At 35.3% G+C, this 26,527-nt stretch overlaps 1 long non-coding RNA gene across 4 annotated transcripts in view; it reads right to left on the bottom strand.

The window, feature by feature from the left end:
- Nucleotides 1-6,374: 6,374 nt before the first annotated feature.
- Nucleotides 6,375-26,527, bottom strand: part of LOC105482644 (uncharacterized) — a 90,718-nt gene continuing 70,565 nt past the window's right edge. For 3 of the 4 annotated variants that reach the window (XR_011609223.1, XR_987738.2, XR_011609225.1), the window contains 3 exons: nucleotides 24,489-24,537; nucleotides 18,576-18,659; nucleotides 6,375-6,504 (listed from right to left, as the gene is read on the bottom strand). This is a non-coding gene — a long non-coding RNA (uncharacterized lncRNA). The remainder of the gene's footprint in view (nucleotides 6,505-18,575; nucleotides 18,660-24,488; nucleotides 24,538-26,527) is intronic. The other variant, XR_011609224.1, reaches the window with a different exon arrangement.

Below are 26,527 nucleotides of genomic sequence, written 5' to 3'. Positions count from 1 at the left end.
AGTTCCTAGCTGGTTGTTGGCTAGAGGCCATCCTCAATTCCCTGTCATACAGCCTCCCTCACAAGGCAACTTGTTTCATAAAAATGTGCAAGAAAAAGAAGTTGCTAGCAAGGCTATTCATTCTTTTGTAATTAACGATTATAACATCTTCATTTCAATTAGAGTGTTTGTTTCTAACAGGGCTATGAATATCAGGAGGTGAGGATCGCAGCAGAGCATCTTATTATCTACCTATCATAAATGGAAATGCAAATGACCAGGAATCACCAACATAATTGTTTGCAAAAGATAAATGGCCAGGCGTGCTGGCTCACGCCTGTGATCCCAGCACTTTGGGAGGCCAATGCAGGTGGATCACCTGAGGTCAGGAGTTTGAGACCCACCTGGCCAACATGGTGAAATCCCATCTCTATTAAAATACAAAATTAGCCAAGCGTGGTAGCACACGCCTGTAATCCCAGCTACTCAGGAGGTTGAGGAAGGAGAATATCCTGAACTCTGGAGGCAGAGGTTGCAGTGAGCAGAGATCGTGCCACTGCACTCCAGGCTGAGCAACAAAGTGAGACTCCATCTCAAAAAAAAAAAAAAAAAAAAAAAAAAAAAAAAAAGAGAGAGAGAAAAGATAAAGATAAACGACACTAGCAAATTTTCACTAGCTGATTTCAGGATTTAGTACTTATCTAGAGTGGTCAAGATAATATGATACAGGCAAATAGTCATATACGTCAGTGAAAGATTAGAAAGTACAGAAATAAACTCAGTCATAAGTGGCCAATTTTATTTCACCAAAGGAATCAAACTAACTTAATTGAGAAATGATTGTCTTTTTAACACATAGTCCTGGAGTAACTGAATAGACATATGTTGTCAAAGTAAAAATACAGCCTGGTGTGGCTCATGCCTGTACTCTCAGCACTTTGGGAAGCTGAGGTAGGAGGATGGCTTGAGCTCAGGGGTTTGAGACTAGCCTGGGCTCTACAAAAGATACAAAACCCTGTCTCTACAAAAGATACAAAAATTAGCCACATGTGGTGGTGTGTACTTGAAGTCCCAGATACTTGGCAGGCTGAGGTGGGAAGATCACTCGAGCCCAGGAGGTAGCAGTTGTAGTGAGCCATGATTGCATGACTGCACTCCAGCCAGAGTGACAGAGCGACACCATGTCTCAACAACAGCAACAACAACAAAAAAGTATTAAAGAAAAAAATGTAAAAGCTCCAAATTACAAAATTCTCAGAAAAATAAAAAAACTCAGTGGAAAAAAATTGTGACCTTTGCATTGGCCAACATTTCCTAAATGGGACTCATAAGGCACAAGTCATAAAAATTTTTAAAAAATTATTTAAACTTCTACCAATTAATAGACACTATTATGAAAATGAAAAAGACATGAAGAAAATATATATCTGACATTTATTAAGATGATAAAAATCTCCAATATCTCAATGATAAGAAAACAGCAGAAAACTAGAAAGTGGGTAAATATTTGGATAGGCAGCTCACAAAAGATAAGTAATCATATTTAACATGTCAAACATGCTCAATATTTTTAGCTATTAGAGAAATGCAAATCAAAACCACAGAGATATCATACACATCCACTAGAATGGCTAAAATAAAAAAGCCTGGCAAGATCAATTGTTGGTAGAGACTTGGGGCAACTGGGATATTAATACGTTGCAATGTGGAATAAAAATGGTACAACCACTTTAGAAAACATTTTGCTGTTTTTTAAAAAGTTAATTTACCATAAGACACAGAAATTTCACCCCTAATTATCAAAAGCAAACATTAAAAATATTTGTACCTAGATACTTGTATAGCTTCATTCATAATACCCAAAATTCAACTTAAAACAAATGTCTATCAAGAGCAAAATAAGCAAAATTATGATATATACATATATCTGTATATCGAAATACTAATTAACATTTAAAGTCCAATTATTATGCACAACACAAATAAAGAAACCTTTTATTTAGCCGAAAAAAACCAGAAAGAAAACCTTGTACACTATGTGATTCCCTTTATACAAAAACCTAGAAATGAAAAAATCAGATGAGTGATTACTGAGGGCCAAGCTTTTGGGGACTTTTGACTGCAGTGAGGCATAAGGGGATATTTTAGATTATTGAGACATTCTATCTCTTGATTTTACTGATGCATATAGGTGTGTATATTTGTCAAAACTCATAGGACTCAGAACATAATAGGGGTATATTTTATTAGGTAAGTTATCAATAAGGTTAATTAAATTATAAAAATAGATGTCAAAAAGTGATTTGAGAAAAAAATAGGAAGATAAGGAACTCTGTAAAATGAGGACTTCGATAAAATATAATGGTCAGCGAAGACTTCATCTTCACTGACACTTGAACAATTTGTTAAGAGAAGACAGTCAATGAGGTGGAAGAACCTTTTAGGTCAAGGGAACAATAATTGCAAAGTCCATTAGCTGGGAGTACACATGATATATTTGAAAAACAGCTGGAAGGTTATATTCTGGTCAGTAGTTAGCAAGAGAATAGTAATTAGAGATATTGTCAGAGCATTAAAGTCAGAAGTAGGAGAAAGGTGAAAAATCTTCAAAATCCTTGTAGGCTATTTTAAGGATTCAGCAGTTTTGAGCAGAGTGATGACACTATCTGACATATTTTAAATAGATAACCCTAGCTGTTGTATGGAATATTAATGTGAGGAAAGGAAACGGAACATGAAAGCACAATTCAAAAAGCTATAGCAAGATTCTAAAAATGCTTATATAACCTTCATATTTTCAACAGGATTTTCTGACAGACTGGATGTTGGATTTAAAGGAAATTAAGGAATTTTAGATGACTCCAAGCATGTTGGATGAATAAAGAGAAGAATAAAAGATTGCTTACTGAAGTAAATAAAACTACAGAAGATTCAAGATTTTACTATCAGGGATACAAAATTTCAGTATTGGGTATGCTAAGTTTAAAGTACTTATTATATATCTATCTCTAGGATGATTACTAGGTAATTGAAAATACATGACTAGTGTTCATTGAGATATACATTTATAAGGTATCAATTAATAGATAAAATTTAAATTATGAAATGTTTGAGATAGAAAGTGTGAATGAAGAAAATAAAATGCCCAATGACTGGATTTTGGATCATACCAATGTAAAAAATGTCAATGAGAGTATGACGTTAAGCAGATGGCAGAACAGAAAACTGTTTTCTGTGAGTGAGACACCTCATTAACAATAATACAAAGACCAACTTCCTGCGTGAGAAATCCATAAACCAATTAATAGGTTCCTTTATCCCAGGCAAACAGGAAAACAGCTGCATCAAAGCTGGCAGGAAATTTGTGAGGCCCACTCCACAGAGCTGCTTCCCATGGAACAGCAAGGTGCAATAGGGAAGAAATTTCCAACTCCAGCCTTCTCCCGAGGAAGGAAAATACTGGGCTCTACTTCCAACATTCTGAGTTTTCAGAGGAATAAACAAGTGATGGATTTCTGTATTGTTGGAAGCTAGAGGCTGCTGAGAAAGAAAAAAAGGCACAGTTTTGAATAGTAGGCATGCATCTGTGAGAGCCCCTCCTCCTGATACAGCATCGAGTGAGTGGGAAGCCAATGAGTTCCAGTTTCTCCATGGGTAGGGTGGGGTTGGGGCAGAGTTGGAACATGCATCCAGTGCCTTAGCTTTTCCAGGAGCATCAAAGGAATTTGTTTCTATCTGGCCTGTCTTGGAGTGCTGATGGCACCTAATATACTCTACATTCTTGGGAGTTGCTGAGAACAAAAATGTACTAGCTGTTGCTGCTCCAGAGAACCTGTAATACTGCTGCAAATAGACACCTGAGAATGCAATAACTTATGAGCTCCTGAAAAGAGAAACCAGTAAAGAAAACCTCTGTAGTTGGACATTCACATGCACGAATCTGAGAAGATGTATCCACAGAAAATATTTGAGACATCTTCAGAATCTATACCCAGGCTGATTTTCAAAGATATTTTCCTGAAGGAAGCTAGGCTGTAAAGTCTAGGTAGGAGAGGTTGCTGTTTTATTCAAATGCGGAGATAACAACACAAAGCTATAAGACACATAGAAACAGGAAATCATGGCATATAATCAGAGAAACAAATTAAATGTCCAGCAAATATCTATAAAGAAATGGAGGTCTATAAGTTACCTGACAAATAATTCAAATTTATTTTCATAAGATGCTCAATTGGCTCAGGAAAATGATACATGAATAAAATTAAAATGTCAACAAAGAGAAAACATTAAAAATATAAAAGAACCAAACAGATTTTGGCTTGGAATAATATAAAAGCCGAATTAAAATTTAGTGAAATTTCAGCAGTACACTTGATCAAACAGAAGAAAGAATTGGCAAATTCACAGACAGGTATTTAAAATTATCCAGTCAGAGAAGCAAAAAGAAAAATGAATGAAGAAGAATGGGACATCATGAAGCATAGCAATGTGCACATTATGGCAGTCCCAGAAAATAGAGAGAGATAAAAAGATAGAAAGCATATTTACAGAAATAGTGGCCACACATTTCCCAAATCCGGAAAAGAAAACGGACATCCAGATTCAAGACCCGTAGATGCTAAATAGAATGAACTACACTGAGCCATATCATAATCAAACTGTCAAAATTCAAAGACAGTATTTTGAAAGTAGCAAAAGAGGAGATAATTATCACCTACAAAGGAACCCCCATTCATAAAATCTCAATCAGCAAAATTCTCAGTTAAAATTTTGCAGGACAGATGAAGTGGAATTATGAAATTTCATTCACAATGAAAAAAGAAAATAAATCTGCCAAGCAAGAATATTATATCTGGAAAAACTGCCCTTCAAAAATGAAGGAGAAATAAAATCCTTCCCAGATAAACAAAAACTGAAAGACTTTGTTACCACTATATCTGGCTTACTATTAGCTAAAAGTCACCTTTCAAGTCAAAAAGAAAGGACAGTAGATAGCAACATGAAGACACATGTAAGTTTCAGAGTACCTGTAAGCTTTCTGATAAAGGTAAATATGTAGACAAATAAAGAATACTGTAATATTGTAATAGTAGTGTGTAAATCATTTTGAATTTTGGTATAGAATTTAAAAAGCAAAAAGACTAAAAATAGTTTAAACTATATAATATATAAATGGATAAATATAAAAAGATACAATTTGTGACATCACTAACATAAATTGTGGAGTATAGAAGTAATTGAGTACAATATTCATATGTGATTAAAGCTAAGTTGACATCAGTGTAAAATAGATTGCTATGTTTTATGAATGTCATGGTAACCATTTAAAAACAAACAAACAAACAAAACCCAAAAAACAAACAAACAAAAACACTTACAAAAGAAACACATAGCTGAGCATGATGGCTCATGCCAGAAATCCCAGAAGTTGGGAGACCAAGGCAGGAAGATTGTTTGAGCCCAGGAGTTGAACACCAGCCTGAGCAACATAGCTACAAAAAGTACAAAAATTAACTGGATGTGGTTGCATATACCTGTAAGTCCCAGCTATAATACTACTTGGGAAGCTGAGACATGAGGATCAGTTGAGCCCAGGAGGCTGCAGTGAGCTGTGTTCACACCACTCTACTTCAAGCTGGGCAATGGAGTGAGACCCTGTCTCAATAAACAAACAAACAAACAAACAAACACACCAAAGAAAATTAAAGAAAAATCAAAACATGTTACCAGAAAGAAAAAAAAAAATGAATGAAACACAAAGGAAACAGCAGGAGAGGAAAAGATGGGCAAAAATTATAAGACAGATAAAATTAATTAACAAAACAGCAAGTCATTTGCTATTAGTAATTACTTTAAATATAAACAAACTTCCCAATCAAAAGTCATGGTAATTGAGTGGATACAAAACAACACCAAACTCTATGTGGTCTGTAAGAGACTCCTTTTAGATTTAAAGACACAAAGGGTCTGAAAGTGGCTAGATTAAAAAAGATATTCCATGCAAATGCTAACAAAAAGAAAGCAGGAGAGGTCATACTTATTGCAGGAGATCAATCAGCGTGGTGGAAAAGTTGTAAGAAAAGTTATCGGGAAAGACGCAAGCCTTCTTGGAAGGCCAGGAGGTTTTGCAAAGTTTCAGGAGAGAATAAAGGCTGAAGTCAGCTAATTCTCTTACCTGAGGCAGAAGGCAAAAAGTAGGTGCAAGGGAATGTAAGGGAGTTTATCTAGATAAGTTTATTTACTTATGCTTTCCGGAAACCTACCTTTGATCAACCACCCGCAAGACTGCTCCCTGCAATGGGGACAACAATGTTAATTATCCACAAGTTGTGTTAGCTCCAGGCCTTTGTCATTGTATCTGTACTGAATAAAAATAAGCAGCTCTGTCTTATGGAGACTGCTAACTCTCTTCGGCCCCTAGTGCTGGCAATCCGCTAGCCCACTGTTTCACTGGATACCTGTGTTTGAGTACTCCTTTCATCCGTTGCTCACCCAAGGTCTGCAGGACAGACTTGACAACCTATACTGGAAAAAATAGTTAAAAAATCAAAAATGTTCACAAAAGACAAGGAAGGACATTATCTAATGATAAAAAATCAGTTCACTGGGTAGTTATAATTATAGAGATATTATGCACACATACACATGCACGCACACATACACATGCACATATGCATGTATATATTCAGACTCTAAAATATAAAAGCAAATATTGGCAGAACTGAAGGGAGAAATAGAAATACAAAAAGAGTTTGAAATTTTGTTATCCTACTTTTAATTATGGATAGAACCACCATATAGATAATAAAGAGAGAATTTGAATAACGCTATAGACCAACTGAGCCTAATGGACATATCCAGAACATTCCACCAAACAGCAACAGAATTCAATGTTTTTTCCTCAAACTAATATTAAAAATTCTCCAGGAAAGGTCACATATTAGGTCACAAAACCAGTCTTACAAATTTAAAATGATCAAAATCATATTAAATATCTCTTCCAAGTACAATGAAATGAAATTAGAAATTAATACCAGGAGAAAACCGGAAAATTAACTAACGTAAATATTAAACAACATACGTGTGTGTGTGTGTGTGTGTGTGTGTGTGTGTGTGTGTGTTGTGTGTGTGAGAGAGAGAGAATGAGAGAGAGAGAGAGAAGATCTCATTCTATCAACAGGCTGGAGTGCAGTGGCACAATTTTGGCTCACTGTAACCTCTGTCCCCCAGGCTCAGCAATCCTCCCACCTCAGCCTCCTACTCACGAGGAGCTAGGACCGCAAATGCAAGCCACCACAGCCAGCTAATTTTTGTGTTTTTAGTAGAGACGGGGTTTCACTATGTTGCCCAGGCTAGTCTGGAACTCCTGAGCTCAAGCAATCTGCCCACCTCGGCCCACGAAGTGTTGGGATTACCAGCATAAGCTACTGTGCCCAGCCAGTTAAACCACATGCTTTTGGTTTAAATCTATGGTTTAAATACCAATAAATTACTAGAGACTTAGACAACATCTTGAGACAAACACAAAAATACAGTATACAGAAATGTATATGATTTAGCAACGTTAGCAGCAAGACGGAAATAATAAACATTAGAGCTGAAATAAAATAGATAATATAAAAACAATAGAACAAAATCAATAAATGTAAAAGGTTGTTTTTTGAAAAAATTAACAAAATTGACAAATCTTTAGCCAGACTACCTAAGAATGAGAGGACTCAAGCAAAAGCAGAAAAGAAATAAGAGACGTTACGATTGATGACCCAGAAATACAAAGGATTTTAATAGAATACAATGAACAATTATATGCAAATAAATTGACTAGCCTAGAAAAAATAGACAAATTCCAAGAAACTTACAGCCTACCAAGACTGAATCATTAAGAAATGGAAATCTGAACAGAAATATAATTTGTAGGAATAATGAGTCAGTAATTAAAACACTCCCATTAAAGAAAAGCTCAGGTCTCGGTAGATTCACTGAAAAATTCTACCAAACATTTAAAGAATTAACATCAATCCTCACCAACTTGTTCCAAAAAATTGAAAAGGTGAAAACATTTCTAAACTCATTTTATGATGCCAGCATCATCTGATACTAAAACTGGGCAAAGATGCTATACTACAAGAAAACTGTAAGACAATATCTTAATAAATATAGATGCAAAAATCCTCAAAACTTATTAGCAAACTCAATTCAAAAGCACATTTGAAAGATTATACACCCTGACCAAGATTGATTTTTCCCTGGGATACAAGGAGGGTTCATCACATGAAAATAATCCATGTGATATACCACAATGACAGAATGAAGGATACAAATCACAGGATTATCCCAACAAATGCAGAAAAGGCGTTTGAAAAATTTTAATGCCATTTTTATTTATAGAAGCATTCGACAAACTAGGAATTCCCTCAACATAATAAAAACCATGTATTATTAGCCATAGCTACCATCATACTCAATGGCAACAACTGAAAGTTTTTCTTGGAATACTGGAAACAAGGCAAAGATGCCCAGTCTTGCCAATTCTATTCAAGATAGGACTAGAAGTCCCAGCTAAAGCAATTAGGCAAGAAAAAGAAAATTAAACACCAAAATTGGAAAAAAAAGGAAAACTATCTCTCTTCACAGATAGTATGATTTTATATGTAGAAAACCCTAACATTTCCACCAAAAATTAAATCTATTAGATATAATAAGAAAATTCAACAAAGTTGCAGGATATGAAATTAAGATATAACATAGAAATAAACTTAAGCATGGACATGAGAGACCTATATACTAAAAACTGCAAAATATTGCTGAAAGAATATAAAGACAACATAGATAAATGCAAATACATCTCCTGTTCATGAACTGGAAAACTTAGTATTATTAAAGTGTTCATACTACCAAAAGTGATCCACAGATTCATTGCAATTACTATCAAAATCACAATGACATTTTTTAGATAAATAAAAGAAGCAATCCCAAAATTTGCATAAAAGCATAAAAAACCCCAAGTAGCCAAAATAACATTGAGAAAGAACAAAATTCATGTTACAATAATTAAAACAGTATGTACAAGCAGGAAGACAGACATATAGACCAACAGAATAGAATATTGAATCAAATAATATATGTATACATATTTATATATGAAATGGTCCATGACTATTTTAATTTTTAATTAAAATTATATATATATAAAGATACAAAAATCCTCAAAATTTAGCAAAATGAATTCAATAGCACATTAGGAGGATTATGCACCATGATCAAGATTGATTTTTCAATCTTGTAATCTAATTTTTCACCTTCTAATGTGTTGTTGAATTCAATAAATATAATATATGTTTAATTTCCATATATGTATATGGAATTTAATTTTAGAGACAGGATTTCACTCTGTCACCTAGGCTGGAGTGCAGGGGCATGTTCATAGCTCACTGTAATCTCAAACTCCTAGGCTCAAGCAATCCTCCTACCTCAGCCTCCCAAGAACCTGGGACTACAGCTGCACACCACCATGCCCAGTTATTTTTTTTTAACTTTTGTAGAGGTGAGATCTTGCTATGTTGCGTGGGCTCATGTTGAATTCTGGCCTCAAGTTATCCTCCTGCCTCAGCCTTCCCAAATGATGGTGTTACATGCATCAGCTATGGCACCTGGCTTCAAATGACTTTGAAAAGGCTGCTATGACTATACATTGGGGAAAGAATATCTGTTCAACAAATGGTGTTGGTAAAACTGGATATTTATATGCAAAATAGTTAAATTGGATTTTTTTCTTATACCTTACCCAAAAATAAACACAAAATGAGTTAAATATTTAAATGTAAAACCTTTAAACTATGAAAGTCTTAGAATTAAAAAAAGGGGAAAGCTTGAAAACATGGTCTTGGTAACAATTTGTTAGATTTAATTTAAAAAACTTAGGCAGCAAAAGCAATACAAAGGAAACAATCAACAATGTAAAAAGACAATTTATGAAATAAGAGGAAATATTTACATAACATATATCTGATAAGAGGTTAATATCCAAAACATGCACAGAAATCCTATTACTCATTAACAAAAACAAATAACCCAATTTAAAAATGGACAAATAACTTAAATGGATATTTCTCCAAAGGAGACATATGTATGGCCAACATGTGAATGAAAAGATACCCATCATCACTAATCATTAGGGAAATGCAAATTTAACCCACAATAAGATACCACCTCACATCTGTTGGTATGTCAATTATCCAAAAAATAGAAAACAACAAATGCTCGTGAGGATGTGAAGAAATTGTAACATTTGTGTGCTTTAGTGTGGATATAAATGATTCAGTCATTGTGAAAAAGAGTATCTAGGTCCCTCAGAAAATTGAAAATAGTACTGAATCGTATGATTCAGGAATTCTTCTTCTGAGTATTTATGCACAAGTATTGAACACAGGATGTCAGAGATACTTGCAATCCTGTGTTTATTGCAGGATTATACAAAATAGACAAGAGGTGAAACTAACCTAAATATCCATCATTGACACATAAATTGGTAAAGAAATTGTGATACATACATACAATGAAATGTTTTTCATCCTTAACAAAAGGATAAAATTCTGCCATTTGTACAACAGAGGTGAATCTTGATGACATATTAAGTGAGATACGCAAGTCACAGCAGGACAAATATTGCAGTTTCACTTTCATAAGGTAGCTAAAGTCATCAAAGTAACAGAAGCATTAGGTAAAATGGTGGTTGCTGGGGGCTGGAGGGAGAAGGAAACAGAGAGCTGCTGTTTAATGGGCACAGAGTTTTAGTCATACAAGATGAAAACTTTTTAGATATCTTCTAGACAAAAATGTGCATATAATTAACATAGTATTATACATCTACAAGTTTATCAAGAGGGCAGATTTCATATTGGATATTTTTACCACAATAATAAAAATGCCAGTAACATAAGAATAAAACAATAAAAGAGAATCACTAGAGTATCGAGGAAGTGTGTGATATTCATGAAAAATAAATGAGATATATATATTAATAGTCAAATACTGATCTAGTTACTTAGAGGAGGATTCACTTGGTTTAGCAACATGTAGGTCATTGGTAAATTTCAAAAGAACATTTATATAGCATGCGAGGACAAACCTAGTTTGAAGATGATTCAAGAAGAATAGGAAACTGTGGCAAAAATGTAAAAATGCCATTAGAGTGAAATAGCAATTAGTCTTAGGACAGAAAGAAGAGTTTGTCATTGAGGGAGTATTATGAAAGACTTCTGAAAGTCAGGCAAGGTTCTATTTCCTGACTTGCATAGTAGTTATAAGCTGGTTTGTGCTAAAATTATTTAAGATAAATATTTTTTTTCTAATTTTATTTATGTTAAATTTAGTAATTTCTAAATTCAAAACTTTAGAAAAGAATGATGGAAAGAAGCAGGACAACAAATTTTTCTGTATATGCACGCTGAGAAATAGGGTAGTAGGTTAGAGAAAATTATAAAATCAAGAACATTTTAAATGTTTTAATGCAGAATGCAGTATATGTTTATATTCTAATAAAAATGATCCAACTGGGAGTGAAAATTGGTGATTCAAATTAAGTGGGAGAATTACAGGTGAAATATTCTTTAAAAATACATTAGAAGATGGGATCTAGTACACACAGACCTAGGTCACATAGATCTAATACACATGTGCTTTAGTTAACATCAAGGACAGTTTATCTATAATAAGGGTATACTTCAAGAGTAAACATAGATTTAAGTAGATGAGTATTCAAGGATTTGAGCTTAGGAAAGAGCTGTTCAAATGTGCATTTCACGCTTCAAGAGACACTAGGTCATCAAAGAAGTTTGAGGTTTGAGTAGGAGGAATTGCTGTTTAATATGACTAAAGAACTCATAAAATTGAAATCTAAGAGCATGGAAGTGGGACTGAAATAGGCAAACGCAGTAAGATTGTTGACATTGGGACTTTCTCCAAGATGGCTAACTAGATGCAGCTGGAAACCTCTTTCTACAGAAAGACCGTGATTGTCACTACACCAACAAAATTTGAACAGATTTTTGGAGAGAACATGCAAAACATTGATGGAGAAAAGATCCATTTGCTAAGGCTAAAAAGGGAGGAAGCAGAGGACCCTATATGGGGTGACTGGATGGTGCTTGGGGAAGGGGTGAGTTAAATGACTGGAGAACTGCCCACTCTTACCACGGACCTCTGGGATCCTAGCTACAGAAGATCCCACATCCCCACAGACATGTGAGATGGCAAGGGGATATCCATGGATATTAGATGAAGGTATTAGATGAATATGGAACTGCAGTAGTCAGAGAGCTGAGAATCTTTGAGAACAGGTCAGTTCTGGCAGAGAGTGGGCATGAGTGCCCACCCACGAGGGCTCCCTGCCTCCCACCCACTTAGAGGTCCTGGCCCCAGCTAGCAACCAGGGAGAAAGCAAGACCAGCTTCCTCATAGGACTGAGGCACATCTGTCCTACAGACCTGTTTGTTTACCAGCACCTCCCATGGTCCTTGCCTGGCCACTCCGTAAGAATGCGCACCCAGTGCAGCCTCTGCTGCCCAGCCTAGGTGCTTTGTTTCACCTGAGTGCATCCTAGCAGCTTGGGAACCCTTCAGATCCCACACTGCACCTGGAACCCAACCCCAAGCAACCAGAGGAAGAAGCAGTCAGCATGTTCTCGCACCCCAGTACTGTGACCTGCAGCTTATGAGTGCCAAACTGGGATCTGTGCTTAGCACTTGAAAGGGGGAGGAGCCCACACTCTCAGAAAACTGAGAGGGCCGTGTTGCACAGGTTCAGAAGTCGGTGTGGGGCCAAGCCGTACTTCCCTCCAGAGTTACTCCAGTAAAGATGTAGCTTATTTTCCTGTCAGACCTCTCCCCAAAGGAGCCCTTTGGCCCAAAAGACCTAACAACAACAAAAGCATGTATATATATCAGGCACAGCACCAGTGACTGGAGTGATCTCCCAAGGCCCAGGAGCAAACTTGGTGATGGAGGTCACCTCTCTCCCCCTTGCACTGCAAAACACAGCTGCAAACATGAAGATACACAAATAAACCACATTACTGGGTAACAGCCTATCTACTGCCCATTGCTCTCAAGCACCATCTCCTGGATCACAGCCCAATTACAAAAGCAGAAATCACTTTACTAACTCTTTCCCTGCAAACCCAAGAGCAAGAATTTTACAACAAAGACCCTGTACAGAGCTTATGTCATCTGAAAACTTCCAGAAATGAGGTCAATAGACTACAGTTGATTTATTCCACAATAAAAGGAATGTCAGCCCTCCCAGATGAAAGAATCAGCACAAGAACTGTGGCAATTCAAAATGCCAGATGCCCCTATGCCTCCAAATAAGCCCATTAACTCCCCAGGAAGGGTTCTTAACAAGACTAAATTATCTGAAATGACAGACGTGGAATTCAGAATCTGAATGACAAAGAACCTCATCACTATCTAAGAGAAAGTTGAAACTCAATCCAAGGAACCAAGAAATACAGTAAAACGATTCAAGAGCTGAAAGACAAAATTCCCATTTTAAGAAAGACTCAAACTCAGCTTCTTGAGCTGAACAATTCACTACAAGAATTTCATAATACAATTGGAAGTATTAACAGGAGAACAGACTAAGCTGAGGAGAGAATCTCGGAGCTCAAAGACAAGTTCTCTGAATTAGCTCAGTCAGACAAAAGTAAGGAAAAAATTAAGAAAAAAGAACAAAACCTCCCAGAAATATGGGATTATGTAAACAGACCATATCTAAACTCACCAGCATTTCAGAGAGAGCAGAAGACAGAATAAACAACTTGGAAAATATACTTAAGAGTATCGTCCATGAACATTTCTCTAATCTCACTAAAGAGGATTATATGAAAATCTGAGAAATGCAGAGAACCCCAGCCAGATACTATACAAAATAACCATCCCCAAGACACATAGTCATCAGATTAACCAAGGTCTATGCAAAATAAAAAATAAAATAAGACAGCTAGAGAGAAGGGACAGGTAACCTACACAGAGAACCCTATCAGCCTAGCAGCAGCCCTCTTAGCAGAAACCTTACAAACCAGAAGAGTTTGGGGGCCTATTTCCTGCATCCATTAAGAAAAGAAATTCCAACCAAGCAATTCATATCCTGCCACACTAAGCTTCATAAGTGAAGAAGAAATAAAATCCTTCTCTGACAATTCATTTCAATTAGACCTGGCTTCCAAGTGGTTCATAAGGGAGTGCTAAACATGAATTCAAATGAATGACACATGCTAACACAAAAGCACACACCTAAGCACATAGTCCACAGACACTATAAAGCAATTACACAATCGAGTCTGCATAACAACCAGCTAATAATACAATGGAAGGATAAAAATAACACATATCAATACTAACCTTGAATGTAAATGGACTAAATGCCCCCACTTAAAAGACACAGAGTGACTTTAAGGGATAAAAGCACAAGATCCAACCATCTGTTGTCTTCAAAAGACCCATCTCAAATGTAATGACACACACGGGCTCAAAGTCAAAGGGTGGAGTAAGATTTACCATACAAACAGAAAACAAAAAGAGCAGGCATGTCTATTCTTATATCAGATAAAACAGACTTTAAACCAATAAAAGTTAAGAATAATGAAGGGAATTACATAATGATAAAAGATACAATTCAACAAGAAGCCTTAACTATCCTAAATATATAATCACTCAACATTAGAGCACCCAGATTGATAAAACTTTTCTCTTGGTGCTATAAAAAGACCTAGACAACCATACAATAATAGTGGAAGACTTCAGTACTCAACTGACAGTGTTAGACAGATCATTGAGGCAAAAAACTAAGAAAGAAACTCTAAACTTAAACTCAATTGGACATAGTAGACATCTACAGAACACTCCACCCAACAACCACAGAAGAAAATACATTCTTCTCATCTGCACAGGGAACATATTCAAAGACTGACCACATACTTAGTCATAAAGAAAGCCTCAATAAACTTAAAAAAAGAGAAATCATACCAAGCACACTCTTGGACTACAGTGCAATCAAGGTAGAAACAAATACCAAGGACATCCCTCAAAGTTACACAAACACATTAAAATTAAACAACTTACCCCTGAGTATCTCCTGGCCAAATATCAAAATTAAGTTAGAAATAAGCATAATTCTTTGATGTCAATGAAAACAGGAACACAACTACCAAAATCTCTCAAATGCAGTCAAAACAATGTTAAGAAAAAATTATATAGCCCTAAATGCCTTTATCAAGAAGTTAGAAGGTTTCAAATGAACAATCTAGCATTGCACTTAAAGGAAGAACAAACCAACCTCAAAGCTAGTATAAGAAAAGAAATAACTAAAATTAGGTAAGAAGTTAATAAAAATGAGATGTACAAGTGAATACAAAATACAAATGAAACCAGGAGTTTTTTGTTTTTTTTTTTTTTTTAAAGAAGATTGATATACCCCTAGCTAGATTAACAAAGAAAAAGAAAGAGAAAATACAAATAAGCACAATCAGAAATGACAAGATGATGTTACAATTGATCCTACAGAAATATAATGGATCCTCAGAGACTACTATGAACAACTCTATGGATACATGTTAGAAAATCTAGAGAAAATGTATAAATTTCTGGAAGCACACAAACTCCCAAGATTGAATCAGGAGAAGATTAAAACCTGAATAGACCAATATCAACTTCTGAAATTGAATCAGTGGTGAAGAACCTACCAATCAAAAGAAAAAAAGAAAAAAAAAAAAAACAAAAAACCCCGGGACTAGATAGATTTGCAGCCAAATTCTACAAGATATATAAAGAACTGATACCAATCTTACTCAAACTTCTCCAAAAATTGGAAGGAGGAGGGGCTCCTCCCTAATTTGTTCTAAAAAGCTAGCATCAGCCTGATAACAAATCCTGGCAGAGACACAACAAAATGAAGAAGACTTACAACCAATACTCTTCATGAACATAGGTGCAAAAATTCTCAGTGAAATACTGGCACATCAAATCTAGCAGCACATGAACAAGTTAATACACCACAGTACAGTAGATTTTATTCCTGGGATGCAACACTGGCTAAACATGCAAATCAATACATGTAATTTACAATATAAACAGAATCAAAACCAAAAACTATATGATCATCTCAATAGACACAGAAAAGCTTTTGATAAAATTCAATATTCTTTCATGATAAAAACCCTCAAAAGACTATGCAAGGAAGGAACCTCAAAATAATAAGAGCTGTCTATGACAAACCCACAGCCAACATCATGCTGAGTAGGCAAAATCTTGAGCCACTCCTCTTGAGAACTGGAGTAAGACAAGAATGCCCACTCTCACCACTCCGAACTCCTTGCCACAGCGATCAGGCAAGAGAAAGAAATAAAAGGCAACCATATAGGAAAAGAAGAAGTCAAACTTTATCTCTTCACTGCTAATATGATTCTATACCTATAAAATCCTAAACACTCTGCCAAAAGAGTCCTAGAATTTACAAGTGACTTTAGTAATGTTTCAGAATACAAAATCAACGCACAGAAGTTAGTGGCATTTCTATACACCAACAACATCCAGACTGAGAGTGGAATCAAGAACACAATCGTGGCCTGGCGTGCTGACTGCCACCTGTAATCCTAGCACTTTGGGAGGCTGAGGCAGGAGGATCACCTGAAGTCAGGAGTTTGAGACCAGCATGGTCAACATGGCAAAACCCTGTCTCAACTAAAAATACAAAAATCATCTGGGCATGGTGGTGTGTGCCTATAATCCTAACTGCCCAGGAGGCTGAGGAAGGAGAATCGCTGGAACCTAGGGGGCAGAGGCTGCAGTGAGCCGACACTGCACCACTGCACTCCAGCTCGGGTGACAGAGCAAGACTCCATCTCAAAAACAAACAAACAAACAAACAAACAAAAAACACACTTATGATAGTCACGAAGAAAACAAACTAAACAGGAATACAGCTACCAAGGAGGTGAAAGATCTTTACAGGGAGAGCTACAAGCTACTGCAGAAAGCAATCAGAGACATGCCAAATAAGTGCAAAAACATTCCATGATCCTGGATTGGAAGAATCAATATTGTAGAAATGATCAAACTGCCAAAAGCAATGTACAAATTCAATGCTATTTCTATCAAATTTTGAACGTTATCTTCACAGAATTAAAAAAAAAAAAAAACTATTCTAAAATTCTAATGGAACCAGATAGGTGCTCAAATAGTCAAAGCAATTCTAAGCAAAAACAATAAAGCTGGAGGCATCACATTACTTGACTTCCAATTATACTGTAAAGCCACAGTAATCAAAACAGCTGGATACTAGTACAAAAACAGACATATAGACCAATAAAACAGAATAGAAAATTCAGAAATAAAGCCACACACATACAACTCTCTGATCTTTGACAAGGCTGACAAAAACAAGCAGTGTGGAAGTGGCTTCCTGTTCCATAAATGATGCTGGGATAACTGGCTAGCCACATGCAGAAGAATGAAGCAGGATCCCTACCTTTCACCATATGCAAAAAATTAATGCATAATGTATTAAAGATTTAAATGTAAGACCTCAAATTACAAAAATCCTAGAAGATATCCTAGGAAATAATCTTCTTGACTTTGGCCTTGGCAAATTATTTTTTACTGAGTCCCCAAAAACAATTGCAAGAAAAAACAAAATTGACAAGTGAAACCTAATTAAACAAAAGAGCTTCTGCACAGTAAAGAAACTGTCAACTAAACAAACAGATACCCTACAGATGGGAGAAGGTATTTACAAAGTATGCATCCAACAAATATCCAACATCCAATATCTCTAAGTAACTTAAATCAACAAGCAAAAAAACAAATAAGTTCGTTAAAAGATGGGCAAAAGACATGAACAGACACTTCTCAAAAGAAACCATGCAAGTGACCAACAAACATATGAAAAAAATGGTCGTCATCACCAGTAATCCGAGAAATATATATATCAAAACCACAATGAGATACCATCTCACAACAGTCAGAATGGATATTATTAAAAAGTCAAAAACAACAAATGTAAGATGTTGCCAAGAAAAGGGAATGCTTACACATCATTCATAGGAATGTGAATTAGCCCAGCCACTGTGGAAACCAATTTGGAGCTTCCTCAAATAACATAGAACTACCATTCAACCCAGCAATCCCATTACTGGGTATGTACCCAAAAGGAAAAAAAATCATTCTAGCAAAAACGCATGAATTCGTATTTTCATTGCTGTGCTAGTCACAATAGCAAAGACATAGAGTCAACCTGGTTGGCCATCGATGATAGAGTGGATAAAGAAAATGTGGTATATATACACTATGGAAAACTGCACAGCCATAAAAAAAGAATGAAATGTCTTTGCAGCAATATGGATAGTACTAGAGGTCATAATTCTAAGTAAATTAATGTAGGAGCAGAAAACCAAGAAAATAGTACATCTTCTTATTTATAAGTGAGAGCTAAGCATTGGGCATATCATAGACATAAATATGGGAATAACAGACACTGTGGACTATTGGAGGGTGAAAGCAGGGGGCTTGGGTTAAAAAACTACCTATTCAAACAACACTCACCACCATGGTGACAGGATTAGTACATCAAGCCTCAACATCATGCAATATTTCCATGTAATAAATCTTCACATGTGCTCCTTGTATCTAAAATAAAAATTGAAATTAAGAAAGAAAGCTTATATGTCTTAAAATTCTAAAGAATAATAATTTCACTTGATTTTCTTAGACAAATTGAAGTAAATCATTTCATAAAAGACAGAAAAGTCAATCATGCTGTACAACCTGCTGCTATTGAGGTCAGACAGTAAAATGACATTAAAAAATAGAATTAAATACATTTATAGTCACTTAAAAATAAAAAGATTGCTGACATTATTAAAGATCAACTTAAGGTTAGTAGTTATGATTTCAAAGTGGTAAGAGTCAGCATGATTATGTTTTTTTAAAGTTATGGTTTTTATGAGTGAATAAGAAATAGCAAAAAAGGACCAAGGGAACTAAAGTGTGAGAGGAAGTAATTATAATAATTAATTTTGCTTCAAGCTAAAAATGAGGGAAGTAAGAGATCAGAGGTTTGAAAGGCAGTGAATTAGAATTTTTGGTGTGAAAATATTATTGGAGTTGAAGTATTTAAATCAATGAGCTATTAAGAATCTATGGTTAGAGATTAAGGGGTTTGAAACTGAATTTACAGTAAGAATGAGATTAAGGTAGTTGTGTAGGACGAACATAGGAATGCATTGCTTAGGAAGGGAGTTAGATGAGATCATTGATGACAAAGAGATCAAGTTATTGAAAGAGATCATTGAGACAAAGAGATTAAATTATTGGAGATATAATCCACATGGATATTTAAATTACTGAAAATTATGACAGGAGTGATTACACAGAGTGGCAGTGAGCCAGGATTTAATATCTTCAAGGAATCAGAAGTTGTAGTTGAAGAGACTTTGGAGGAATGCAAGGTAGAATTGAGTGGCTTAATTTGCTAAAAACTTTTAGTTTTTTAGGGTGGAATGAGGGAGAAAATCCTGGAAATAATAGTGAAATGCAAGAAATGTACCCAACTATATCACCCAAGTCTCGTGATATGAAGGTCAGGGTGCACAAGGAGCCACTCAATTTGTGTTAGAGCAAGAAGATATAGAAAAATACATTGAGTTGGAAAGCTGAAGATTTCAAGAGTTCCAGAAAGTACATTAAATGAATGTTAGGAGCACAAAAACTGTAATAGATGGGGTCAGCACCTTTGGAGGATAGACAACAGAGGTTATATAGAACAAATTGGTAATCCAGTATATTTTGATAGAACTGACATAGTGATCAAAGGATTAAATATTATTCTTACACATAGTTTCAGAGATAATTGGTTGAGATTGTTTTAGGGAAGGAATGGTGTGGACCTTGTTAAAAGTATTCAGAACTCTGAGACTGTTGCTTAACTCCTTGTGTGGTATGACATCTAGGAAATTGATGTACTAGCATTCAAAGTACTAGCATTCCTGATGTTCCCTCCTAGCTCTGGGACCACACTAGAGCTTCAATGTCCTGAATACTAAATGACAGGTGGTTCTACCTAGACCACCTAGAATTCTGTGGTCCTTTCTTAACTTCTTCCAGGGAAGGTATATTCCAGGGAAGATCCACTCTCACATTGTATGAATACCTCTGTATCCATCCCTTTTCACACTGCTATGAAGAAATACCTGAGACTGGATAATTTGTAAAGAAAAAGAGGCTTAATGGACTCACAGTTCCACATGACTGGGGAGGCCTCACAATCATGGTGGAAGGCAATGGAGGAACAAAGTCATGTCTTACATGGTGGCAGGCAAGAGAGTATGTGTCGAGGAGCTTCTTTTTATAAAACCATCAAATCTTGGGAGACTTACTCATTATCATGAGAACAGCAGGGGAAAACTCATCTCCATGAATCAATTCCTCCCACTGGCTCCCTCATATGGGAATTATGGGAACTACAATTCAAGATGAGATTTGGGTGGGGACAGCCAAACCATATCAACCTGACACTGGGTAATCGACTCCGTCTCCAAAAAAAAAAAAAAAAAAAAAAGAGGTTTAATTGGTTCATGGGTTTGCAGGCTGTACACAGAACATGATGCTAGCATCTGCGGAGGCCTAAGGACACTTACAATCATGGCAGAAGGTTAAGAGGGAATAGTCATGTCACATGAGCAGAGGAGGAGCAAGAGAGAGATGGAGAAGGTGACAAACACATTCAGTGACCAGGTTTCCCAATAACTCATGCACTATTGCAAGGATAGTACCAAGGGATGGTACTAAACCAATCATGAGAAATTCTCCCTCAGGATCCAATCACCTATCACCAGGTCCTACCTAGAACATTGAGGATTATAACTGAAAATGACATTTGGGTGGAGACACAGATCCAAACCATGTTAGGAGGCAATGTAATTTTGCTGAATACATATCAACTACTTAAGGGCATTTTGTACACAATAAACTTTCTCTAACTCACAAAATCTCATACTAAATTATCATCACTTTCTTTTCTATCTATATTTCTAACCTACAAGTCTTCAATCTCTTTTTGAAAATAGAGTTTCCTACTCATATCCCTAACTGGTAAGATTTATGCATAATAGTGAAAGAACGGGTGTTTTCTCAGATTGAACTTGCAAAAATTTCAACTGAAGAAATAAATCCCTTTTGTGTGCTAGTGTGTGTACTTCCTTTCAAGAACACTTTTCATTGTCTAAATACAGCATTTAAGTGGAAAGTTCTGAGGAAAGTTTTAGCAATTAAAACAATTAGCGATTCAGGTTTTTTTTCCAGAAAGTTTTGTTTTTGTTTTTCTTTTCTTGTGTCTTAAAATTTTGCTAAACCCTAATGATAAAAGTAAGAAAAAAAAGTTTCTTTAAAGGCAATAATATTAACTGAAACAGTATCTTATGTCAAGAACTTATGACATAACAATAAAATTATTTATTAACCTTCAGTTATTATGCTTATAATCTACAGAGAGAGGCAGACATGGAAATAAACTGTGATAAAACATAGTGCTATCATTCAGAGATTAAAATATCACGGTGGGAGAAATTGTATGATTAAAAAATATGCTCTATTTATTTATTTACTAATATTTTCTTAGAATAAACATAATTCCAAAACCAATTACCCTTAATAAAAACTGCACTGGAATAGTCAAGATAAATTGAGTCTCTTGCAAGCTTTTTAAATTAGCATCCAAACTATGGAGGATGTTATACACATGACCAGCAGGATAATCCTACAAAATAAGGATTACTAATTCCATTGTATTTACTGAACAATCAAAACTTCAGAGAGATTGTGTTGTTTGCTGAAATTAGAAAGTGACACAAAGAGATTATCAGCAAAGGCTTGTGAGACGGCAGAACCAGTATCATTTCCAATATACCACAGATGCTCTTGTAATATCTGTAGAAACATGAGCTTATAAAATTCTTTCTATTTTTGGTGTGGATCGTTGCAACTTCTCTTGGTTGTTCTCAGAAACAAAAAATACATGAGTCATTTTTAATTGTAAATTTACTTTCTGGAAAAAAGGTTAATGACTTAACTCATGCAAACAAGCTCATAAGTTATTTAATACTTTTTCAATGTTAGCAAAGTCAATATGGATTTAAAGCAAAACATTCTTTTAGAATGTAAGTGAAAGGAACTTTGCCCTGCAAACAACTTCTTGTCCAAATGGGTTTGCTGATAAAGCAATGTTGTGCTCCCACTGAAAACTGTACAAGGTAAGTGCCATCTGCATCCTAAATTAGACATCTTCATGCAAAGAATCAGTCTGCCTAATGCATCGATATGTAATACAATGACAGCACTCACTTTTAAATATGTTGCCAAAGAGGCAAAACAGCACATTATTCTTATAGCATTTTGCCTACCATGTATTTTTCCATGAAATAAATTGCCAGCCTTTCAAGGAAAACTTTACCCTTGCTATCAAAGATACAAAATCACAAAAAAAGTCTTAGTATACATTATATGGTTTAGGTTCTTCAAAAACTAATTTTTGAGATAGTTTGTCCAAATGCTCATATTCAGGATTAATGAACTCCAAGCCCTAACCTTTTATATGTTTCTAAATTAAATCATTCTTCATAAATGAAAACATAAACTGTACGTGATATCTTATTGTTGGCAAAAAGATTTATTACAATGAAAATAAAGTAAACCGCATTGTAAAATGTTGGAATATCTATAAATGCAAATAAAAACATTAATATAGTAAAAACCGCATTTAGAATATCATGCTAGTGAACATTTGATTATGTAGATAGTTAAATTAGGTCTCTATGTATATAGTAAGACATAATATGTGCTCCTCATAACATACAAACCCATTAATATGTATGTAACCCATGTTTTATAAAATAAGAATTCAGAATGATTCATGACTATTATGATAAAACTAATACAGCCTTCTGATCCTTGAAAATAAAGGCATTACCAAATGGTTTATTACACTGACTTTATCCACTAGTTTTTAACTCTTTTCAAAGGAAACTAGAAAACTATTTTTTGTATAAACCATATTGGGTGTCTTAGTCCATTTTATATTTCTTACAACAGAATACCAGAATCTGAGTAATTTATAATGAAAAATAATTTATTTCTTACAGTTATGGAGGCTGTAACATTGAGGGTCTATATCTTGTGGGAGCCTTCTTACTGTTGAGGACTCAGGGAAAAGTCCCAAGGTGGTGCAGGACGTCAAACGGCAAGGAGGCTCAAAGTGGTCACATGCAATCTCAAATCTCTCTTTCTCTTCTTATTAAACCACCAGTTACTCCCATAATGACCCATTAATCCATGAAGCCATCAATCCATGAATTAATCTATTAATGAAGGCAGAGTAATCATGATCCAATCACCTCCTAAAAACTCTACTTCTCAGTACTGCCACATTAGGGACTAAATTTCAACATGAATTTTGAAAGGAACATTGAAAACATTGGGCTTTCTGTGAATGAGGAACTCACTAACTCTGGTTGAAAAACTAAATCCAGAAACAGAAATAATACACCAATTTTCATACACTGTACTTGTTTAATAGTAGCTGATACACAATTATGAATGTCTTAGATGCTGAGAAGCAGGGGTATTATCTTATCAAGTTTTTTATGCATTGTTATCAAAACATTATCACAAAAGCAAAAAATGAGGGGAAAATAACAGTTTTCCTCCAATTAATACTTATTGGCCAATTTCTAGATCTCTGAAAATTCTGGGCTAAAGTATTAAAATATAAGTAAGGTAATGTCTCTACTACTAATGTCTCTTAATGTCTACTAGGCCAGAGAGGTGCATAAATACATAATTATAGTGTTGTATGAAATATGCCCTTGAAAAGTATTTCAAAGACTAATCATAAGCTGATTTTTTAAGTGGACTTTGTTCATCAAACATTTTAAATTTGGTATTCCATTTAATTAAAAGCACGCTTGGAAACTAATTTGGATAAATTTGTTGATGTTTATTAAATTGCTGCCATCTCTGAGGACATTACCGAGTGTTTACCTTTTTACTCAAGACTTCCTTCTTTTCTGGTATATATGTTCAGTCCAAAACATTCAAGTTACACAAGTTTAAATATATCATTTTCCCCCACAAGATTTCATACTTACAGTCTCTATGTGGGGTTTAATCTGTTTGCAATATATTTATGAGAATCATCAGATAATAATCTTCCTATATCAGTATACTTCTGAGGCTATAAATTGCCTGAGATTCTGAATTTTCAATATCCTAGGGGGTGCTAATGCTGATGGTGCTTACATCACACTTCAAGTAGCTACAATAGGCAACATTATTTCTAGTGACAGTGAGAGAAAAGGTTAAAACAGATCAATGAAATAGAGTCTATTTGGAAGCATGTTATAGCCATAAGTGAACTAAGAGGTTTTGAAGTATTGAGCTTGATTATTTAAATGAATTGCCCACCTGTTAACAGTGAGAAAGTGTTCTTGGTTCCAAGCAGTTGAAAACCATCCTGGCAAAATAAAACAAACAGGCAAAAATAAATAAATTGAAAAAATCTGGGATACTTCACAGACTAAATGGAAAGATTAGAGAGAATCTCAGGAAACAACCAGGAACCAAAGAAAGCTAAGCCATAGAAATCATAAGCAAATTCATCCTACAGATACATTTGAGATACGATAGCTGGATCCATCGCCACTGCTGTCAAAAGGCCACCATCACCGCTGGAAACTGACTATACTTAGTGCCCTGTTGTGAACATTCGCCTGCGTATTACTTACTCTAGTAGAATCATCTGATTTTCAAAACTGGGACATGGGCTCTCATCTGAGATGTCAGACCGTGGAGAGAAAGGATATCCCTCTGGCTTTCCTTTGAATTATAATCATAGGGATTTCAGGCATTTGGGAGCAAAATTAAACTAATTAATGCCCACCACAATTACTTTTCATCTCAACTGCCATGCAACCTTCCAGGTTATCTGAGTCATCTTTCTAGCACATACATCCAATCTTGTCACTTCCTTGCTTAAAAGATTTCAGTGGATTCCCACTACCTACTTAGTACTGTTCAAAGTTCACAGTGGAATTTAAGCTGGTCCCAGCTGGCCTTTTTCAACTTTTCAGCTTCACTAAACTTTCTGTATTATGCAAATATGCAACACTAGAAAGTCAAAATTTCCTATTTATACCATATATTTTTTATAACTTTGGTTCTCATCATTTTAATTCCACATCCCCTTGTTAAATTGCAAAAATAATTTTAATCATGTACTATTCAAGGTTTTTAAATTTATCACTTCCTCTTTGAAATCTTTCTATACTATTTTTCTCAAACACAGAATTACCTACTCTATTTCCTTTGCTTTGATGTACTCTTATTTATACCATTTATGCAAGTGTATACATACTTTTGTTTCTTCTTATAGATCCTGAATTTTTGAGAGGGTGAGCTATGTTGTATTTTATTTGTTCTCCAATCATTAAAAATACTTTTATTGGCTGGGTGTGTTGGTTCACACCTGTGATCCCAGCACTTTGGGAGGCTGAGGCGGGTGGATCACCTGAGGTCAGGAGTTCAAGCCTGGCCACCATGGTGAAACCCCATCTCTATTAAAAATACACAAATTAGCTGGGCATGGTGGCAGCTGTAATCTCAGCTTCTCAGGAGGCTGAGAGGCAGGAGAATCACTTGAACCCAGGGGATGGAGGTTGCAGTAAGCGGAGATCACACCACTGCACTCCAGCCTGCACCACAAGAGCAAAACTCCATCTCAAAAACAAAACAAAACAAAACAAACAAACAAACAAACAAAAACTTTCATTAATTACCTGTTACTTTACTTGGTACTGAGGATGCAGTGGAGATCTTATTTCTCATTTAAAACAATAGTTGGTATCAAATAAGAATCAGTGTTCGTTGAATGAAGACATAAATGACAATCATTCAAGGATGTTGCTTTGAATCTCTTATTTTCAGAAATTATGGGGATAAGAAATTATTTATCAATTGCTCCTGATTATTTCTCAATTCTGACCTCTATCTGAGAGTTGAGACTGATATAGATTGAAACACTTTCAACCACTCAGTTTTAACTTATTGCCCCATTACTAACAAAATTATTGGAATAGATATATTACATAAAACGGTAACTTTTTTCCAACTTTTGGAATTATACTGGTCTTGGAGGCAAGTAGTTATTTGTTAAAAGGTTTGCAGTTTTTCCAGAATTTTTGTAACTTCTGCTTTAAATCCCAAGCTAGATATACCAAATTGATACCTTTGTATTCATTCCACACTGTTAAAGATAAGTACTATCTTCTACAATTTTACTGTGAATAATTATTTTTAGTAAAACTACCTATTCAAATCTCAGTAGAAGACATTTAATCTTCCCATCAAATCCTCACACATTTCTTTAAGTGTTCCTACTAAACTATCCTCAAATTTTTCTGTCACGGTTTAGGTAGCAATACTGATTGTGAATGCTCTATGATGAT

The sequence above is a fragment of the Macaca nemestrina genome, chromosome 1 (assembly GCF_043159975.1).
Source record: "Macaca nemestrina isolate mMacNem1 chromosome 1, mMacNem.hap1, whole genome shotgun sequence".
Classification (NCBI taxonomy): domain Eukaryota; kingdom Metazoa; phylum Chordata; class Mammalia; order Primates; family Cercopithecidae; genus Macaca; species Macaca nemestrina.
Note: the sequence above shows the minus strand (reverse complement) of the source record. Positions and strands in the feature narration are given on the sequence as shown.